This window comes from Cicer arietinum, chromosome 3 (genome assembly GCF_000331145.2).
Source record: "Cicer arietinum cultivar CDC Frontier isolate Library 1 chromosome 3, Cicar.CDCFrontier_v2.0, whole genome shotgun sequence".
Classification (NCBI taxonomy): Eukaryota; Viridiplantae; Streptophyta; class Magnoliopsida; order Fabales; family Fabaceae; genus Cicer; species Cicer arietinum.
The window spans coordinates 28,251,836-28,259,670 of NC_021162.2; the positions used below are offsets into that span (position 1 = coordinate 28,251,836).

Here is a 7,835-nt window from a genome sequence, read left to right on the forward strand (position 1 = left end):
GCTTTATTTTAAATTCTTTTGAAAAAAAAAATACCCTCGCTTTGAAAAACGGGGTGTTACAAAAAACTAAAAACAACCTAAAATCTATATCCAATGAGACTTATGCACTTATGCAATGAACTACATTTATTAAGAACCAAAATGAACTACAATAAGTAAGAACTAAAACGGAAAAAAAGAAACATATCAAAAACCAAAACGTCCTAAAATCTAAATCAAGTGACACTTTTGCACTAATAGGTTGAACTACATTGATTAACAACTAAAATGGACAACAACAAAAAACATAAAAAATTCCAAAATTACCTAAAATTTTATTATATTGAATCTTTTGCACTTATTAGACGAACTTCACTGTTTTAGAAACAAAATGGATTAGATTCCACCTAGTAAACAAAAAAACGACCTAAAGTCTATATCCATTGAGAATTATGCTTTTAATTATATCATGAAATACATTGGTTAAAACAAAAATGGACTAGAATAGACCTAGGCCCTTAAACCATAACACCTAAACTCTAAACCCTAAACCCTAATTCCTAAACCTAGTAAAGACCAAAATAACCTAAAATATTAATTTATTGAGACTTTTTGTACTTATTGGACAAACTCAATATATAAGAACTAAAATTGTTAGAAAGCAACATAACAAAAACAAAAATGACCTAAAATCAAAATCTAGTAACACTTATGCACTTATTCGACGAACTACAATTGATTAAGAAACAAAATGGACTAGATATGACCTAGACCCTTAACCCTAAACCATGGCCCCGAAACGCAAAATACTAAATCGTAAAGCCAAAACCCTAAACACTAAACCCTAAATCATAAACCATAAACCGTAAACCGTAAACCATAAACCATAAACCATAAACCATAAACCATAAACCATAAACCATAAACCATAAACCATAAACCATAAACCATAAACCTAAAACCATAAACCAAAAACCATAAACCATAAACCATAAACCATAAACCCTAAACCATAAGCCATAAACCATAAACAATAAACCATATACCCTAAACCCTGAACCCTAAACCTTAAACCTTATACCCTATACCCTATACCCTATACCCTAAACACTAAAACCTAAAACCTAAAACCAAAAACCAAAAACCAAAATCCTAAAACGAAACACTGAAGACCTAAATCCAAAAACTTAAACTCTAATCCCTAAACCTATAAAAGACCATAATGACCTAAAATATTAATGCATTTTGACTTTTGTACTTATTGGACGAACTACAATGAATAAGAAATAAATTGTACCAAAAGAAACATATCAAAAACCAAAATAACCAAAATCTAAAACAAGTTAGATTGATGCACTAATTCGACAAACTACATTGATTAAGAAGAGAAATGGTATATAATAGACCTAGATCCTTAATTGTTAACACTAAACCTTAAACCATAAACACTAAACCCTAATACCTTAACCTAGTAATGACGAAAATGACCTAGAATATTAATGCATTGAGACTTTTCAACTTATTGGACGAACTACAATGAATAAGAACTAAAATGGACAAAAAGAAACATATCAACAACCAAAATAACCTAAAATCTAAATCCAATGAGACTTATACACTTATTCGACGAACTACAATTATTAAGAACCAAAATGAACTAGAATAGACCTAGACCCTTAACCTTTCATCTTAAATCCTAAATCCCAAACCCTAAAACCTAAAATGAATAAGAACTAAACCCTAGACCCTTAACCCTAAACCATCAACCCGAAACACAAAACACTAATTCCTAAAGCCTAAACCCTAAACCATAAACCATAAACCATAAACAATAAACCATAAACCATATACCCTAAACCCTAAACCCTAAACCCTAAACCTTGAACCCTAAACCCTAAACCCTATACCCTATACCCTAAACCCTAAACACTAAAACCTAAAACCTAATACCTAATACCTAAAACCAAAAACCAAAAACCAAAATCCTAAAACGAAACACTGAAGACCTAAATCCGAAAACCTAAACTCTAATCCCTAAACCTAAAAAAGACCATAATGACCTAAAATATTATTGCATTTTGACTTTTGTTCTTATTGGAAGAACTACAATGAATAAGAAATAAATTGTACAAAAGGAAACATACCAAAAATGAAAATAACCAAAATCTAAAAAATGTTGCCAAAACATAGAAAAATGCTGCCAAAGAGAATAGGCAGCATTTTTCGCGTGTCTCATATGCGAGCGTTGCCAATAATCTTTGGCAACATTTTTTTCGCACTTTTGGGCACACTATTTATAAATGTTGCCTAAACTATAGGAATAGGGAACAATTTTTCGACGCACCTAAGGCAACATTTTTTAATTTTTGTCATATCTAACAACAATTGATAAATGTTGCCTTAAAGCACCTCAATGAGAACGTTGAAAAAATGTTGCTAGAACTTATAGGCAACAATTTTAAACTATTTATATATGTAAAATAAAATTTCATTTTTCTATTATTTTAATTCAAATCATAAATTAGTTATTTTGTCATTATTTTATGATAATAAATTATTGTGTATATAATCAATTTAATTACGTACTCAAATTGAACCAAAGAAAATATAATGCCAATTTAACACAAATTATCAACAAAGTTGTATTCAAATAAATTGTAGTAAACAAACTGTCTAACATAAATTAATAAAGTTTAAAATATATAGTTTGTTGAAGTTTTTATGCTTCAATCTAGTACATGCCTAATAAAAAAACATCATCCAAAAAACTATGATCTAAAATCATCATCTAAATGATTCAAGTGTGTCTTCTTCATATTTATCATCTACAGTGTGCTCTTCAAATTTGTCATCTATGTCGTCCTTTTCAAATTCATTGCCTTGAAATAATTAATCATCATCTTCATTGATACCTTGGTGCATAACAAAATAAAAACAAAAATAAATGATGAAACAAAACTAGCAAACAAAATCAGAACATAAACAAAAAACACACACAAAACAGAGTCACATAAAAAGCAAATAAAAACAGAACTAGGCAGAAATAGAACCACAAGCATAAACTCAAAAATGAAAAACATAGCTCGACATAAGCATTACCACAAAGAACAAGCAAAATAGAACTGCACAAAATAGCGAGCAAAAAGCACAAACAAAATTGCACGCAAAATAAAACTAAAACCAGAACTGAAGTGATCATGAAAGTAACAATTAGCCAATACTTGGAGGATAACATTACTATTAACTCTTTCATGCATTATTCCTCTACTAAAATTATCTATTGGCCTCGATAAGCATTGCTATTACATACTGTGGACAATATAACTTCTAGAATTATAAATATACCTGAAATTAATTTTCAGACATGCACTGATATGGTTTTGACCAAGGAAAGCATAAAGAAGTTGAAGACGTTTCTTGAATTCCCCAATGCTAGACGTCAGACTAAAGTCCTCCAAGCTACAATATCCATAAGAAAAATTAAAGTAACTCCAGAAAACAAGCCACAAAGTCTAAGAGATGAATCATGAAATCACCGTGCTGAAATCTTCACTGCTGTTTACATAGCAAATTGTCAATAAACAAATGAAACTTCAAAAATAAAAGGAAAATCAGGCAGATCCAATAATGATTTGCAAGTCACAATTTCAAGGCTCCAGTGCAAAAACCAGATGAAAAGCAATCTCAAATAAGAGGAAAAAAACAAGTCACAAGTTTTGAAAAAAATTCGTTCTCCTCCTTTACAAAATAGACACGATGTTTGAAAAAAATCAACATAATAGAAGAACAATAATTCAATGAAACAACACACACACACACAAAATCAAAACCAAACTAAAGTGTTCAAAATAAGAACCAAAACAACCATTGAAACAACATAAAAGAAAAATAAATAAGAGAAAAAAAAATTTGGTAGGGATGAATAGAAACGAACCAGAACTAAACGATTGAGAAAGAAGGAACGACGGTGCCGGGTTGCCGGAAATCGCTGCCGGAAGGTCGGTGGTCTTGGGTGATGGCAAAGTCCGGATGATTTTGGGGTTTTGGAGTTTTGGGTGAAAGGGTAGATGGAATAGAAACAGACGATAGAAGTGAGCGTAGATTTTTGGGGTTACGTTGGTTCCTTTCCTTTTTATTTTATTAAGATTTGTTTCCTTTCTTTTTAACTAGACCTAAAATAATAATAATAATAATAATAATAATAATAATAATAATAATAATAGTAATAATAATAATAATAATAATAATAATAATAATAATAATAATAATAATAATAATAAAATATATATATATAATAGTAAGCAAATTTTTTACTGTTTGCAAGAAAGATAATATTTAATAAGAATGTCTTTGTTTTGTTATCGAGTTAATAAAGTTTTCTTTTAAATTTTAATAATAAATTAATATTTAAATATGTATTTGAAAAAGTTCATCAAGCAAAAAATCTCAACAATTTTAAATTTTTTAAGTAATATTTTAAAAATATAGTCTTTTGTTCGAAAAAAGCTAACAATTAAAAAATGTTCATATAAATATCTTAGGGGACAGTTATCATTTATTGCCAAAAAATTATTGCAGAGACGTTTTAAAATTGTTACCATAAATATTTTAGGGAACATTTATACAGTGTTGCAAGAACAATAATAACAACGGATATAAAATGTTGTCTTATTCACTTTTAAGCAACACTTTATACACGTTGTTTAAAAAAGTGTTGCTAGAGACCATAATTGTTGTAGTATACAATGAATAAGAACTAAAATGGACAAAAAGAAACATATCAACAACCAAAATAACCTAAAATATAAATCCAATGAGACTTATATACTTATTCGACGAACTACATTTATTAAGAACCAAAATGAACTAGAATAGACCTAGACCCTTAACCTTTCATCTTAAATCCTAAATCCCAAACCCTAAAACCTAAAATGAATAAGAACTAAACCCTAGACCCTTAATCCTAAACCATCAACCCGAAACACAAAACACTAAATCCTAAACCCTAAACCCTAAACCCTAAACCCTAAACCCTAAACCCTAAACCATAAACCATAAACCATAAACCATAAACCATAAACCATAAACAATAATCCATAAACCATATACCCTAAACCATAAACCCTGAACCCTAAACCCTATACCCTATACCCTATACCCTAAATCCTAAAACCAAAAACCAAAAACAAAAATCCTAAAACAAAAAACCAAAAACCAAAATCCTAAAACCAAACCATGAAGACCTAAATCCAAAACCCTAAACTCTAATCCCTACACCTAAAAAAGACCAAAATGACCTAAAATATTAATGCATTTTGACTTATGTACTTATTGGAAGAACTACAATGAATAAGAAATAAATTGTACCAAAAGAAACATATCAAAAACCAAAATAAACAAAATCTAAAACCAGTTAGATTGATGCACTAATTCGACGAACTATATTGAATAAGAAGAGAAATGGTCTTTAATAGACCTAGATCCTTAATCGTTAACCCTAAACCTTAAACCATAAACACTAAACCTTAATCCCTTAACCTAGTAAAGACGAAAAAGACATAGAATATTAATACATTGAGACTTTTCAACTTATTGGACGAACTACAATGAATAAGAACTAAAATGGACAAAAAGAAACATATCAAAAACCAAAATAACATAAAATCTAAATCCAATGAGACTTATGCACTTATTCGACGAACTACATTTATTAAGAACCAAAATGAACTAGAATTGACCTACACCCTACACCCTACACCCTACACCCTACACCCTACACCCTACACCCTACACCCTACACCCTACACCCTACACCCTACACCCTACACTATACCTTATACCCTATACCCTATACCCTATACCCTATACCCTATACCGTATACCCTAAACCCTAAACCCTAAAACCTAAAACCTAAAACCTAAAAACAAAAACCAAAAACCAAAAACCAAAAACGAAAATTCTAAAAACAAACACTGAAGACCTAAATCCAAAAACCTAAACTCTAATCCCTAAACCTAAAAAAGACCAAAATGACCTAAAATATTAATGCATTTTGACTTTTGTTCTTATTGGACGAACTACAATAAATAAGAAATAAAGTTTACAAAAAGAAACATATCAAAAACGAAAATAACCAAAATATAAAACCAGTTAGATTGATGCACTAATTCGATGAACTACATAGATTAAGAAGAGAAATGGTCTATAATAGACCTAGATCCTTAATCGTTAACCCTAAACCTTAAACCATAAACACTAAACCCTAATCCCGTAACCTAGTAAAGACGATCAAAAACCAAAATAACCAAGATCTAAAACCAGTTAGATTGATGCACTAATTCGACAAACTGCATTGATTAAGAAGAGAAATGGTCTATAATAGACCTAGATCCTTAATCGTTAACCCTAAACCTTAAACCATAAACACTAAACCCTAATCCCGTAACCTAGTAAAGACGAAAATGACCTAGAATATTAATGCATTGAGACTTTTCAACTTATTGGACGAACTACAATAAATAAAAACTAAAACGGATAAAAAGACACATATCAAAAACAAAAATAACCTAAAATCTAAATCCAATGAGACTTATGCACTTATTCGACGAACTACATTTATTAAGAACCAAAATGAACTAGAATAGACCTAGACCCTTAACCCTTAATCTTAAATCCTAAATCCCTAACCCTAAACCCTAAAATGAATAAGAACTAAAACGGAAAAAAAGAAACATATCAAAAACCAATACGTCCTAAAATCTAAATCATGTGACACTTTTGCACTAATAGGTTGAACTACATTGATTAACAACTGAAATGGACAACAACAAAAATATAACAAATTCCACAATGACCTAAAATTTTAATATATTGAATCTTTGCACTTATTAGACGAACTTCACTGTTTTAGAAACAAAATGGATTAGATTCCACCTTGTAAACAACAAACCGACCTAAAATCTATATCCATTGAGAATTATGCTTTTAATTATATCGTGAAATACATTGGTTAAAACCAAAATGGACTAGATTAGACCTAGGCCCTTAAACCATAGAACCTAAACCCTAAACCCTAATCCCTTAACTTAGTAAAAACCAAAATAACCTAAAATATTAATTTACTGAGACTTTTGTACTTATTGGACAAACTACATATATAAGAACTAAAATTGACAGAAAGAAACATAACAAAAATAAAAATGACCTGAAATCAAAATCTAGTAAAACTTATCCACTTATTCGACGAACTACATTGATTAAGAAAAAAAAAATGGACTAGATATGACCTAGACCCATAACCCTAAAACATAAACCCGAAACGCAAAACACTAAATCGTAAAGCCTAAACCCTAAACCATAAACCATAAAACATAACCCATAAACCATAAAGCATAAACAAAAAACCATAAACCATAAACCCTAAACCCTAAACCCTAGACCCTAAACTCTATACCCTAAACCCTAGACCCTAAACTCTATACCCTAAACCCTAAACCCTAAAACCTAAAACCTAAAACCTAAAACCAAAAACCAAAATCCTATAACCAAACACTGAAGACCTAAATCTCAAAACCTAAACTCTAATCCCTAAACCTCTAAAAGACCAAATTGACTTAAAATATGAATGCATTTTAACTTTTGTACTTATTGGACGAACTACAATGAATAAGAAATAAATTGTACAAAAAGAAACACATCAAAAACAAAAATAACCAAAATCTAAAACCAGTTAGATTGATGCACTAATTCGACGAACTATATTGATTAAGAAGAGAAATGGTCTATAATAGACCTAGATCCTTAATCGTTAACACTAAACCTTCAACCATAAACACTAAACCTTAATCCCTTAACC

The 7,835-nt window shown here is 29.9% G+C and overlaps 1 long non-coding RNA gene across 2 annotated transcripts; it reads right to left on the bottom strand.

Moving 5' to 3' along the window:
- Positions 1-2,653: 2,653 nt before the first annotated feature.
- LOC101494062 (uncharacterized) lies at positions 2,654-4,097 on the bottom strand. Of its 2 annotated transcripts, none has more exons than XR_001143183.3 (3): positions 3,914-4,097; positions 3,325-3,438; positions 2,654-2,891 (listed from the first exon to the last, which is right to left on the bottom strand). It is a non-coding gene; the product is annotated as an uncharacterized lncRNA (long non-coding RNA). The 2 variants fall into 2 exon arrangements; XR_190550.4 differs by having other exon boundaries at positions 3,325-3,534.
- Positions 4,098-7,835: the final 3,738 nt, after the last annotated feature.